The sequence below is a fragment of the Pleurodeles waltl genome, chromosome 7 (assembly GCF_031143425.1).
Source record: "Pleurodeles waltl isolate 20211129_DDA chromosome 7, aPleWal1.hap1.20221129, whole genome shotgun sequence".
Lineage (NCBI taxonomy): Eukaryota > Metazoa > Chordata > Amphibia > Caudata > Salamandridae > Pleurodeles > Pleurodeles waltl.
The window spans coordinates 686,448,927-686,463,977 of NC_090446.1; the positions used below are offsets into that span (position 1 = coordinate 686,448,927).

Below are 15,051 nucleotides of genomic sequence, written 5' to 3' on the forward strand. Positions count from 1 at the left end.
GAGATGCCAAAGGTCAATTGGCCATAATTTGAGAGCTTTCCAAAAGATAGTATGCTTGTGTTCATAACTTTTATATTCATTAACTGCAAATCATGTATGCATATACACATATTAATCATCAATCCAAACAAAAGGGTTACATGTATTTTGCAACATGCTGCTTTCTGTGCCCTTGGTGACTGTGACCTTGTGAATTGTATATTTTACAACACAAACTTGTGGTGCAGGAAGATGCAACAGCAGCACTACCACTTAAAGATTAGAAAAATGGGCACAGTCATAGGAGACAAAGAAAGAGAGGGAAAGCAAACGAGATTGCACAAATTGTGCACATTTGTACATGCATTAGCATATCAAAGCCAGGCCTATTGCCCTTGTCAATGTTTTTATAAACACGTTTTTTCTGCACTGAACCCTTTGACTGGTGGCAGTAAAAGACAGTCATGTTTGGGGTGCAAGTGCAGTCACTGCACTTGTGGCAATAATGCTAGCAAGCCCCTACGAGTATGTGTTATCTTACATACTTTATGCTTCAAACTAAAAAGAGAAGAGTTTTATTAAAATATAAAAGTAGATATTTCCAGGCTATCCCTTTATTTCTTTCCCCCCTAAATTGAAGACCGGGTTAGTAGTAGGAAATTCTTTGTTAACTTCCAAATAAGCTCATATTCTGCGCATCGCTCTTTTGTTTAAATGATGGTACTGTCGAAGGATGTGTGAAAGCAGGCCTTTAGGCCCAAATTGGGCATAATCTCATAATCTTGTTTTCTAAAGACTTTGCACATTTAGGAAATAGACCCTTAAATAGGTCCAGAGTGAACAAGGGACCTCTGACATAGATAGACAGACAGACAGAATGATAGATAGATAGATAGATAGATAGATAGATAGATAGATAGATAGATAGATAGATAGATAGATAGATAGATAGATAGATAGATAGATAGATAGATAGATTATGTATCCTCGCTGTGTAGTTAGGACCAAGGTACTATAGGGAGAGTGTTTTTGGTTTTGCTAGTAACATAGATACACTTTGACTAATCTTCACTAAAACTTCCAAAAAGGAGTCCATTCACCTCAGCTCTACTTTAGCTCCTTCTTGGAAAGTTTCGGAGTGATCCCTCAAGAGCTGGCTGAGAAAAAAAAGGGGTCCTAAAACACAATTTACCCCTTGCAACTTTCCACTGGAAAATTGAACAGCCACACTTTGAAAACGGCTGAACAGAAATACACCAAATTTGACAGAAAATTGTGTGAATCTGGTAGTTTTTAAGAAATTAACGTTAAAAAACTTTGTGGATGGAGGGTTGGATTTGCGGGAGATTTGCAAAAGTCCCACAATCACACAACTTTAAATAATAGCGTGATGTGGTTACCTGGGTGGGCTTTTTTTTCTGTCAGCCTTCTTGCTTCCTCACGAGTGAAAAACTCCTGTGACTCTCCTGCTGGAGCTTGAGATCCCTCCAATTAGCTGACCACAGAATCAAGATGGTGTTGCAGCCACCATTTCACAACAGAGGGACTCAGTCCCCTGATCCTGAAAACTAAAAAAAAAGGTATCAGGGTGTAAGAGTGCCTTGACCCGTTGGACTTTGTGGGTGAGCTCCTGTGGTCAAATGTTTAATCAATATACTTTTTGGAGTTTGTCCTGTGGGCGCCAGACTGGGTCCCTGGACGATCACGGGAGTCCCACAGGAGTGGAGAGGCCATGCTGCCTCCTGTGAGGCTTTTGTGGGATCAGAACCATTTGTTTAAAGAAAAGGGGACGGCCGGAGTGTCTATGGTGGGTTACCTGCAGCCAACTCCAGGCCAGCATGGGGTTGACCTTACGTATGACCATAAAATATTATTTTACAAAAAAAAAAAAAACCCTAGCAGTTCACTGAAAAAAACAAAGGTTAAAGTGACATTATAGTTAGGGATGGTAATAATGTCTTACTTTGCATTAAAAAAAAATCAGACAGTCACTGAAAAATGCAAAGGTTGAAGTGACTATAGTAGTTGGGGATGATAATAATATCTTACATTGAGTTAAAAAACAATCTGAAATTCACTGAAAAAAAAAATGAAAAAGTCGAAGTGACATTATAGTTAGGTGAAAATATCAGTTTAAATGTAATGTTTTAAACCAACAAATCACTGAAATCCAACAGTCATACTTATTTCAAGTAAGTATAACTCGTGCCATGTAGTCGTACGGCCTGTAGCTCCTCTCTGCCCATCAGCACTTCCTTACTTAGGCCTGAGTTTGTTGTGTTACAGATCAGGAGTTTCCTGGCACATGGTATTCTTCCGGAAACCTTAAAAAACAAGTCAACATTTGTTAAAAAAAACACCAAATGAGCCTAATTGTCCCGATTTGTGGTGCCATTTTACTTCAAAGACTTTTTGGATTTCAAACATTATGCTTTCTCGTTGCAAGTACTCCAGCCCCAGAGCCCTCTTGGAACGCTCAATACACTTTGTACCAACCCGTCGGAAAGACCAAATGAAAATTGAAAGAGGTGCCATCCTGCTCCAGATGGTTCTCTGGTTTCATTCTGGTTAAAGCTAAGGACAGCAGTTCCCGAATAATAATTTGTTATACTTTTGGAGTGCATTTAATTAACATATAATAGGCCCTTTGTCAGCTAATTAAGACAATAATTCCCGTTAGCATGTAATGAATATTCAGCGCTTACTGTAGGAGGAATTGATTAAGATTTTCAACACTGATTAAAATGTTTTTGATCGTGGCGGCTCCTGGTATAGCAGGCCCATTAGGGATGGACGGGAACACCGAGGCGCTCCACTCAGATTCAGACAGGGGTCCCTGGGCCCCATCAGCTCTCAAACAAGGTGACTGCTCTCGACTTTCAGGAAGAACAAGATGTCATTGCAATAATAGACACAGATTACAGCTCTTTATTGCTGTGCGGGTCCTCGATCAGTGTGACGCATTAGCAACCCCAAAGGGTGGGATGGGGACAACACGCAGCTATGCAGCTGCTAGAACAAAATAGGCACACATTAAAAGCGCAAACATAAAATACAGGCACACAGAAGCAAACGAAAACTGACGCGCGTCAGCACAAACGTCAACACGTACAAAGCCGCACACATATATAGGGACCGACTCAAAGTGACAAGCGGAGAAAACATGCTCAAACAAATACAAAACTCACAGGCACAAAAATAAGCATGGACAAACTCACGTATACAAGCAAAAGACATACAAACACCTGCGCAAACACAAAGTCATACAGACATGCACATCTCTCACATTGCAGAAAATGTATATCACCGTCCCCCATCTATTGACTGGTGTGTCACACAACCAATTGCACCAGGTGCTAAATCATACTATAACCACTAACTGTCATAGCGTCGACTTTCAAAGGAAACAGCGCCCACCGACAACCCCGTTTAACAACAATGCGCACACCTGGCAGCATTTTCTTCATTTTTCTGCGCGTCCATGGGGCTTTCAGTGTTGATTTTGTGAATTGCCGACTGTCTTTAGGAATTCCTCTCTTGTTGAGGACTGTGTTCACAACCAAGTGGATGATATGGGGAAGAAACTGACTTGCTGTCGGGCATTGTCGTTCTTTCCTTTCACGTGGTAGCCTTTGCTTAGACTTTTTTCTAAAACATTATTCAGAAAAATGTGATATAAAAGATATATGTCGTGATGAATGTGCTTGACTGTGTGGGCTGTATATGCGCAAAGATAGTCATCCATTTTGAGGGGGTCATCCGTTTTGACAGTCTATGATGACCTTGTCAATATATTTATAAGAATGTCATTGCACACAGGCTGAATAAATTGGCAATGTCCTGCAGTGTGTGACATTTTTTACTACAGTTTCGATCCAGTCCTATATAGGTTTTTGTTGTTTCTTTGCTCTTTTTACTGACAGCAAACGACTCTATCTCATAAAGTTCCTTTCGATGTTAGTGTAGGACTGCAGCATTTGGCTAAAACACACAACTGTTTCCAAAAAAGTCTCAGAATTAGATAACGCCCTCTCATAACTGTCCTGCTACCTTCTCTAGTTCTTTCGAGACTACATGTGATTTAGATTCTCAGAAGCTAACGTATCATTGATAAGATCATTGATAAGATTACTGAGTGAAATGGCGTGAGGGGTTGACAAATGTGATAAAAGGAGATTTGTGGGGCCCCATATTTTTAACTCAGAAATCCTCTAGATGCTTGCTTTTCTGGAGGACTTTCACAACACAGATAATCATACGGGAGATATATTTACAGGTATCAAATCCTAGAAGGATGTGGTAATTAAACGAAATGGCTTACTTTACCATTATTTGATTCTAAGATTTAAACTGTGTTTTATGCTAAGTCCGGCATAGTATTGTCTGACCAACAGATGGCCTCACTTTGAAAAACAGACAAAAGTGTAATTTGCATTTTAGTAATTATTTGAAATTTCAGGAAAATTATGTGAAATTGTGCATGAAATGCAAAACTGGCCTTTGGAGCTATGTATGAAATGCATCTTAAAGTTTATTTTTAATGTGAGGATCACTGTAAAATAAATCACAAAAAACATTTCATGTTTGGCACAGGGCACTCACAACTGTGGGATGTCTTTGGTGCCTTTCATATTAAGAAACTACTTACCATGCATCCAAAAGTACAAACAATATTGCACTTTGCACAACAAATATCAAGATCTGTAACTTTTTAAATTTGATGATCCTACATTGGAAAAGGTCATCTGCTTTCATTGTCATTCTCTTAGGCTTTCTGATTATGACAACTGGCCTCACATTAAAAAAATCACCTCATGTTTCATAGAGCTTCCACTTTGCTTGCTATTGCAAAATATTTGGAGATCTGTCAAATTCACAAGCTAAGCTTACTCAAGCACTAGCTTTAAAGATCATGGCTGTCCTTGCCATGCTGAATGTGAATTATTTATGGAACCACATGATGTTTGTGCTTTGTCTGTAATGACGAAATACTTTTATAAAGGTTTGCTGTGTATCCTGATTGGTCCCTTCTCTCATAGTTTAAGCAAGGATGTAAATGAATTCAATAATATATGTACATTCACTTTTAGGTTTTATATGTTGTACATTCTGGTACTGAATGTCTGTCAATGTAAAACGACCTAATGTTGTTTTTAGTATGACTATGATTTGTGGAATGTGTACATCTCAAAATAAATAGTTATTGATGTATAGGATATATACATTAAAATACATTGATTAATTTTTTATTAACGGAACCCACAGTTTACTGGAACAGGATATCAGTAATATGACTTGTAAGCAGATGGTCCACATTCACATGCCTAAACCATTCACTGGTGGATAATAGTGCCTCGCATTTGCCTGTCATTTACAATCGTAGCAAACACAAGGAGAAGCTCACCTAGTTCCCAAAATAATTCTCAGAGTAGTAATATGCCTAAACGCTAATACCTGCTCTTATCCAATTCAGGTATTTGTAAACATGCAAGTTCGCTCCTATGGATGAAGACCATATCTACATTGTCTAGCCCTTTCTTTTGGCAGTCAAAAGCTAATTATGCTCTCAAACTAACCTCAACTGATCCTAGGAGTGTGCACACTTATAAATAAATTATAAAGTAATTGAACTTTTTGGCAGTGTAAGATAAGTGGAGGCTTAACACTTTTGCTTGGTACATGTGCATCATTAGTCTTTCTTTATGTTGTTGGTGGGATATTCTAGAACAGAAAATAATGTCTAAAATATTGCACCCTCCCAAAGAACATTGGAAGGTGTAGGAGAGAGCAGAAAGGTCAATGTATGGTTTGTGTGGGTTTGAATGGGCGTTGACGGGCAAGAAACACAGCCACATATGAGCAGTATCTAGCAAGACTAGTGGGTGGGATATTAGGGAGGCAGTGCCGTCCTTGACTCAGGCTAGCTCAGCACTATTTTGTGTCAATATTTGGGAAGGCAAGTGGACTGAGGCTGAGAATATCAGGCCCAGTGGGTTGGCTCTCACATTCACTGTCGAAGTCCTATAGGGCAAACTAGCAGTGGCCAAACGACTGGTCTGACAGATCAGTCTATGGCCTGTTTTTTTTTTGTCTGTTTGTGGGTTGGTTTTATGGATTGGTTGGACAGTTTTCCAGTTTATATATTTGATATTAGTACAAACATTGCCTGCAGCAAGAACAAATGCATGCAATCTCATATACCTTGCAAAATACCTATTCAGCTTGGTCCCTTTTTAGGTCGAGCCTAGCCAGCACGCATGTGCTGTCTCAAAATCCTGTTGTATTGAATAAAGGACTTTGCTCCTGCCTGCTGTTTACCATTGGTTTAGTCCAGTGTCGTTCTTATTTGCTGCCTCCTAAGTGGTTCTGTCAGCTTCCATTTTTTGCAGAGGAGCACCGCCCAACTACAGTTTCCTTCTGCTTGCATTCATCATCTGTTGTTAAGGGAAACTCTTTTTTTTGTAATTGTGGCAGCACTGCACCGTGATTTATCTTTAAGTATGGCAGCCACACCTTTCTTTCGTGCTGCACGGCATGCATTTTCAACAATAAAATGGAATAATTTGTCTTCAAACGAAAACTGCAATGGCTAATTTTGAAATATTTGCTTAAAATCATGGGATGGCATTCTCTGTGTGCCTATTTCAATATCAAATTAATCTGGTAGAAAATGTAATTTAAAAGACACATTTATATTCATCAGTAAAATCATATAAATGAAAGTTTAAAATGTCTGGCAGACCCACCGCCCCTGATGACTTTTGTAAAGTAGCCAATGTGTGGACTTCTTATGTAATGTAATTTAAAAGACACATTTATATTCATCAGTAGTATCATATAAATGAAAGTTTAAAATGTCCGTCAGATCCCCCGCCCACAATGTCTTTTGTAAAGCAGCCAACATGTGGATTTCTTAAGTATTTTGAAACAGATAAAAGGAGTATTTAACAAGGAAACTGGCCAAGTCTGCCAAAGTTAATGAAGTTCCCTGTCTCTGCTGTCTTTAACGCGGCCGCGGGCTCTGTTGGGTCTGACAAGGAATTCCAAACGCGGTTCAACTTTAAATATGGCTGCCGCACCTTTCTATCGTTCTTCACGGCATGGTTTTTCAACAGTAATATGGAATAATTTGTCTTAAAGTGAAAACTACGACGGCAAATTTTTAAACATTTGCTTAAAATCACGGGATGGCATTCTCTGTGCACTTATTTCGATATCAAATTAGTCTGATAGAAAATGTAATTTAAAAGACTCATTTATATTCATCAGTAAAATCATATAAATTAAAGTTTAAAATATCTGGCAGACCCCTGCCACCGATGTCTTTTGTAAAGTAGCCAATGTGGACTTCTTTTGTAATGTAATTTAAAAGGTGTATTTATATTAATCGGTAATTAGGAAAGTAAAGTACGGTGTTTGCATTTGCCAGAATCCATGATCATTCTAACATTTGTGTAACAAATACATTGTTTCATTTATAAAACACGTTCAGATGAAAGGCACAAAAATTCATCAACAGCTCGATGACTGAAGAGAAAAGCAACAAAGAAGCCAGGCTGTGCCGCTGACCACAGCTGTGTACATGCCGTGCAGACTGTCTGTGAGCTCAGAGTCCATCAAGACACAGAAAGAAGCGCACGGCTGGCACTAAAAATCCAACTGCGTATCTCCGCCCTAATGTGCTACACATTACTGCATAATCCAAGTCATAAAATATGTCCGTGCTGGTGCACGAGTCGTTACATATGATACCCTATCAAGTCAAACTATGTTAACATAATAATGGAGTAACAGTGGGAGGGCATACACATCTCGTCTCCCTCTATGCGGATGATGCACTGATATGCCTGACAGGCCTAGAATGCTCAATACCCATTCTAAACATCTTGACAGAGTTTGGTAACATGTCAGGCTTGAAAGCCAAGTGACACAAATCGTTTCTTTTCCTGTTGGCCAGTCTTGTGGGGCAGACAGTTGCTGACCTTCCTCAGACACCGCTTACCTGGGATTGTGATCATTTCCGCTACCTGTGGATGCAAGTAGCACACTCAGAGGCTGCCATTCACAAACTGAACATGGGTGCTGCTGTGGGGCTCCAGAAGACTCCATCGGTTTATGGGATAAGCTTCCAATCTCTATTGTGGGGAGGGCAGTGCTGAGCAGAATAGTTCTGCTCCCCCGCTGCCTCTACATAATGCAAAACTTTATATGCCTTATTCCCAGACCACATTCACAAAAATGAATAAACTCCTGGTCTCTATCATGTGTGGGAGGTAAAAGGAGCAGAGGTAAACTGGAGGTGATGAAACTTAACCCTGAACTGAAGGGTTTGCGGGTCCCAGACTTGTTGTTGTACTACTTTGCAGGGGTTCTGCAGTACGTCATGCAGTGGTGCACAGATGAAATGACTGCTGAGAAAAAACTGTTCGGAGACTGGGCGGGGTGGAGGATCTCTCTCGGTACCTCATGAGGGTTCGGGGAGTACCGAATAGTGCCCCATTTCTTTTCTGCCAGGTGGTGGATTTTTGGGTACAAGCGGTCACAGAGATGCTCAAGCATGCCACCTAAGCAAAATTATTGTCACTACAATGGCTGCCAAGCTTCTGGCACAAATGGTAATGGACCTAATAAAGTGGTATGATGGTGGCTGTACAGCTGTAGGGGGCTTATGTCAACATGGGACATTCCTCACAATAAAGGAGGCTCTGGACAGTTATCAGCTACTCCCAGGTCAGCACCTGCAATATGCTAACATTTCTTACATAATTAGGGACCTATGGCCCTCCTTTCCTGAGGAGCCAGAGGAATCTCACGTACCACACATGATTCTGGACCCCAGAGTAACCAGAGGTCTGACATCGAGAATGTACAAAGAACTAAAAGCATATAACACAGTGGATATGGGGCTGATACAAAACAGATGGACTCTGGATCTGGAGACAACCCTTGTAGACTCGGAATGGAGGCAGGCATTCACGCAAGTCCGAGAGGTGGTGAGTAATGCTCATTTTAAATTAACCCAATTCCACTATTTACATTGTACCTACCTCAACCCCCAAAGACTTCCTAGGCCAGTTTTCACTGGCACATTCATACATACGACCTGGGAATGCCCCCGACTGCAACTGTTCTGGACGATCGTCATTGATGTTTTGAGAGAAATAACCACAATACAAATTGAACCTTTGCCCATCCAATGTATACTCCCACTCCCAAAAAGGGGAACAAAATAATTACAGGTTTGCACTGCTGGGGTTGGTGCTGGCTAAGGTTGTACGACGGAATGCCGACTGACAAAACAACGGGTGCCTAAACAACGAGGTCGGAACACCGACCTCGTTGTTACTACTAATGCCTTTACCACGAATGCCTTAACAACGATATTTCGTTGTAAAGGCATTCCTGGTAAAGTTATTAGCAACAGGCACCCATTGATCCTGCATGCCTCACCCCACCCCCCCAACCCCACCCCAAAACCTAAAACCCCGACCCCCCACCCCCTCCCCAAAACCAAAAACGCCCCACCCTCCAACCCCAACCCAAAACCTAAAACCCCTGACCCCCACCCCGTCCCCAAAACCTAAAAACCCCACTTACCTGAGTCGTCGCCTCGTCATCTGCGTCGTCCTCCTCAGCCGACTCCCTTGTTTGTACCTTAACCATGCATGTTCGTTGTTCAGGACATGCGTGGTTAAGGCACAAAATAACGAAGTCGTGGTTAAAGAAAGCGTTGTTCGCTTTCGTTAACCAGGACTTCGTTATAAAAAAGTCAGCATAAAGGATGTTTCCCGCTGGCTAAACATTGTGTCACAATTCACTGGACACAGGCGAGACCCCCAAGGCTGGCATGATGGAAGGCCAGTCTCCACGAACAGGGCACTGCTGAAGAGAGGAGACTGACACTAGTTTGTCTTGATGAAAATGCTGAACGCGACATAGAACTCTGGGTGACATGTTAGAAGACCTAGACCTCTGGGAACACCTGAGACCCACGCATGAGTCACAAATAATGGATCTGGACAAGGAGGGAACACATGGTGAATCCACAGAAACAGATAGTTAGAGAAGAGAATAGATAATAGCTACTGAGTAAACCTTCTGTTTTTTTCCTTGCATACTGAGCCCTCAAGTAGGGGAACGATACACAAATGCACAAATGGGTCACCCACCTCACTGACCTGCACATCTCAATTAGCTGGTGTCACAGTACAACACATTACACTACTTTGCTAAGATATGCTGTCACGGACCGCCCTGCACCATGAATGGACAATAACTAGATTTAGCCATGGTTCTTATTGTTGTTGTTCATTTGTTAATTCAATGTTTGACTGTAAAAAAGGGAAACAGGGTCAAAATACTCTGGTGAGATACTGCCCGAGCTGGACCGTCACTCGATAGAGCGACATGGTGCCGTGTTGGCAGAAGAGATTATTCAGTCTGTGCTGATTATGATTGGCCAGGATGGTTCTCCATGGACCATGAGGCTTGGAATATAATATATATAATGCTCTGATACACACAACGTCATGTAATACACTGTATGCTAATTCAGTATGATGTAACCCTTTAGATGATCTGTGTTCATATAACTGTACAAGTGTGAATAAAGACACTTTAAAAAAAATACACAAAATGCGGCAGTTAGAAAATAAAGAGTGAATTCTGTGATGCTCATTAAATGTATTTATGATTGTATATAGTGCTACTCTTAACCTAGTGGGCGTTAGTGACATTATTGCGCTTTGCAGTTAGCAAAACATCAGGCTCAAGTTTCGGAATTTCATGATAGGTAGGGAAATATCAAGAGTACTTGTAAAAATGTTAGCTCATGCTGCATGTTAAAAAAGAAAAAAGAAGTACGAAGAAAATGACAAAGAAGTGAAGGACTACTATCGGGGTTGAAATGTCAATATGTGCTTCATCCGATGGTGAATAAGGGAGAAAGATGCGTTTGAAATGATCCTCGAGAGCTGAATAATAGACCTTTAAGATTATTTTGTACTTTGATGACATCTTTCTGTCATCTCAGATCATCTGTCAGAGAGCCCCACGATGTGGGAGCTCCAAGAGAAAGATTTGTTTACACTCACGCGCGATCTGAATCTTTCAGGTTCCAGTCAAATAACGTTACTTCTGATTCTCTGCCACTCCCAGATATATTGAGGGTGAAGTAGGGATATAAAGCCTAAGGGTGTGTGAGGTCTTTTAAAATGGCCCTTTTCTATTTATGAACATTTGCAGACAATTTATGGACAAATACTAGAGACAGGTGGCATCATAACGTGGGAATCCAGCTGAAAGTAGAGCTTTGTTATACATTACTATTTATAGAAGTCTAATGCTCCAACATGCTGTTTTCTGTTGACATGTTGTTGTTTGCCATTTGCCCAACAACAGGTCTACCTCGGGATTATTAGCTGGCAGGTGTGTAAAGGAGTAAAACTGCAATTTGCTCTGTCCTTTGTCCATTGCCTTGGTACCTTTGGATATCAGATCTTTATTCATCCTCATAGATGTTTCTATTTGTAGTTAACTCACTGCTTTCCAAATGACGTTGCAACATGCAGTATGAGTTATATGCTGCATGTTGTACAACTGCACTATTATCTCTCCCTCAGACGTATCTTGAAACCGTTATGCAGAGAAGTGCCAATCTTCCTGTTTCATAGCCTCCTCACACAACGCGCACCAAATAGATTTCCCACGTACATCACTCCTCTCACCACACCTGAGACTCAAGCTTGCAACAAATTCAGACAAGGCTATCACAGTGCAACACCACAGTAGTAGAAGCAACATGCTTTACAATAATAAGTAAGCTTAGTAATAATAACACACAACTTAGGGAGCAGCAGAACAATTTCCCACCGTACACACAAAATACTCACAGCTCTGGCAGCAGAAACACAAACTTCACTTATGCTCTGCTATCTTGGTGTTTCCAAATCAAATGAGCTAATTAACAAGGTCAAAATCTGCAGGGGGAGCATGTTCAACGTTGGGATGCTGAATTCGAGCAATAACCTGCAGATGGGGAGTTTGTGTTACTAGTGAACACATTAGTCATAAGGCTTCATATGAAGTATTGCGTTATGGGTCCACATCCAGCTTATTGTGTGAAATTCTGAAAGCCAGCTCCAGCATTTTGTGTTCAATTTAGAAAGCTTTCTCTAGAGTATGTCCAGTCTGAATGTCTCCTTTAGACTGCTTGTCGAGTCCTGGAGCTTACCTCTGTCCTATTGTTTCAGTTGTTTGAGGCCTCATTTGTAGATTATGCTCATCTCTTGAGGCCTATTGATTAGTTTTGTGTCAGGTCCTGCAGGCCTTGGTAGAGTTTTGCACCAAATGCCTTAAGCCCCATTTGAAGTACTTTGCCCAGTTCTCAAAGCTGCAACAGGAGTAAGAATACTATTTCTACAAGTACCATTGAGATACTTGTGTCTAGTTCTGAACTTCATGCCTGAAATATTGTGCTAGGTTCTTGCGATCTCATCTGGAGCCTTGAACCAATTACCTAAAGCCTCATCTTGATAGTTATGTGATTTTTCCAAACACCTTGCCTGCAGTGCTGCTACTTCTTTTGGAATCAACATAGCGCTTTTGGCTAAGTTAAAAAACAAGCACATGGCGTTTTAGGTTTAGCTCTACATGTTACAGGTAGAACGTTATGACCAGTTCTGGAGGCTGCCATTCAGTTACCATGTTGAGGTCTGAATGACACATCAGGACTGTTGATCCCTGTTCTGGTAGTCTCCACTGGTGCCAAAGTAACTACTGCCAGATTAACCTGCATATTTACAGTTTCTCTTTTCCACAATAATATTCTCAGAATAATTGTCATCCATGCTACTTCATAACTATTAAATATAAGTAAAAACGGCATCTTCAGCATTCAGTGCTAAGACTTCGCAGTGCGTATTTAAAGATAAGCAATTTGCAAATGGAAAACTATTTAAAATGGCAGATATTCACAGATAACTAAACACGCATTCAATAAGAGTGGCCATAACATTTTTATTCTTTACATTTCTAATTAACTCATTGCTTATTCCTTCCCTCTACGCCTCCACACATGAACGTGCATGGGTAACAAAATATGTTTCTCTCTACATTAGAAGATACATTTTAATTGTTCATGAAGAAATGTGCCTGTCAGTGTGTGGGTGTTAAAAATGAACGGATTCAATGTTAATTAAATACAACGCTGATTTAAAATACGAAATATAATTTGTTAATCAGCCCGAGACTTTTTTTAAAATGAGTGAATCAAGGCACTGCAGAGATTGGCACCACTCAACAGACATCCACTGTCTCCTCTACAGCGAGAATCTCATATACCTGTAGTGAAAATTGTCATCTTCCGCCTGTCCACCTGCACAAATGCCCTCATCAAATGGCCCAACCTGCCCAAAGTTCTGTAGTGGTACTACCTCTCAGAGTGCCGGTCCACCAGTCTCCCTCAATCCTGCCCATTTCATGGCCATTCTTCTTGCCCCCCAGCCCGCATTCTGACCTTCACAGCCCCTTGCGTTGTCCCTTTTTTCCTTCTCTACACTCCCAATGTTTTGTGGAAAAGTGCAGCGTCTCAGAAATAATTTTTTGATCCACGGAGTCCCACTCACAGGTATCACTGAGTAAGAATGGTGCACTTACACATAGTAAGTGCAAGTGGTAAAACTCCTGCTATGGAATGGGTGGCCACTAAACTCACTGTTCCTTTGGATTACTGGTGGAAACCCTCACAGGTCCTCACTGTCTACCCTCATTTATAAATGATATTTGGAGATTATAGGGGTCTTGAAAAGCTCAGTTGATTTTAGTTTGATTTTTTATACAAATTACATTTAATAAATTATTAGTATTGATCAAGAACATGAAGACAATGTTGATTACCTCAATAAATGTGAAACGTTCGTATCTGGATGGCTAATAAGGTTCTGAAGTTGAAAGCTGAAAAAATAGAAGTCTTGATGTTTTACTTGAAGAAACAGTTTGGGATCTTGATGCCTGGTATTAAACCTATGGGAATGTTTTCACTTCCTATTCCTATATTCATTTTTTTATGGACCTGGCATGCTCAATTGATCCACAGCTTAGTGTTCTGAGTGATAGTATCCTTTTACTGCTTGCTAGGAGCACAGCAAAAATCTTGCCTTACTTACTCAACCATGGGAGGATCTGGAGTATCATGAACAAATTATGACAAAGGAAAGTATGTTACTCTAAGTTAGGCAAATCATACATACAAAATTACGCAGATGACTGGCCTAACAATTTAGGAAACTCGATCATGTCACAAAAGCCCAGCGCTCCCTTGATTGACTGTTTCTTTGACTAGGTTTCCAATTTACGGCATGCGGTAGAGTCCACAGTGTGATTTCAGAAGCAGGTTTTTAGTTCTTACAAAAGATCGGTTTTGGTCTACTGCGATTCCCCAAATCTGAGTCCACCTTCAAAATGAAGTTATTGGCTCCTAGAAACCCCTAGTAAAGGTGATAACTTCTAATGGGTTTTCTGGCCTCGAATACAAGTGTCTCAGCCTTTAGATGTCAATCATTGTACCAAAAAATATCAAGTATCCCTGGGGTCAATATTTATCTGAGACAATAAATACCGTCTATTGTGCGTTTCCCCATTGAAAGGGGAGTAACAACAATTTTGGTGCTCACCACACCCAAATTCCCATGACCTAGTATTTAACAGGCATTTCTTTCCTTTGTAAAATTCAGGAGAATATTTGATTGTTAGATTTCTGCCAACCAACACATACGTCCAACATCCTAGCAAAGAGCGGTTGCATAGATGTCAGAATTTTTGAGGCACTCGTAATCTGGGTCTTGAAAATTCTCTCTCATTGATGCTCCATATCAATAGGGAACTGTTCCCTTTCTATAATTATTTATGTACTAAAACGTAATCTTTGTAACAGTTTAAACTGTAATTCCTTCATTCTGTCAAAATATTTTATAATGTGCTATATAATATCAAGGATATGCAGAGCCAGTCACATTTTAGCAATGACTAATGCAATATGTGCATGTCTTTGCCACTAAGTACAAAGGATGTGGT

At 40.5% G+C, this 15,051-nt stretch overlaps 1 protein-coding gene across 1 annotated transcript in view; it reads right to left on the reverse strand.

Annotated features, from left to right (window-relative positions):
• KCTD16 (potassium channel tetramerization domain containing 16) overlaps nucleotides 1–15,051 on the reverse strand; it is a 547,872-nt gene that overhangs the window by 37,445 nt on the left and 495,376 nt on the right. The window lies entirely within an intron of this gene.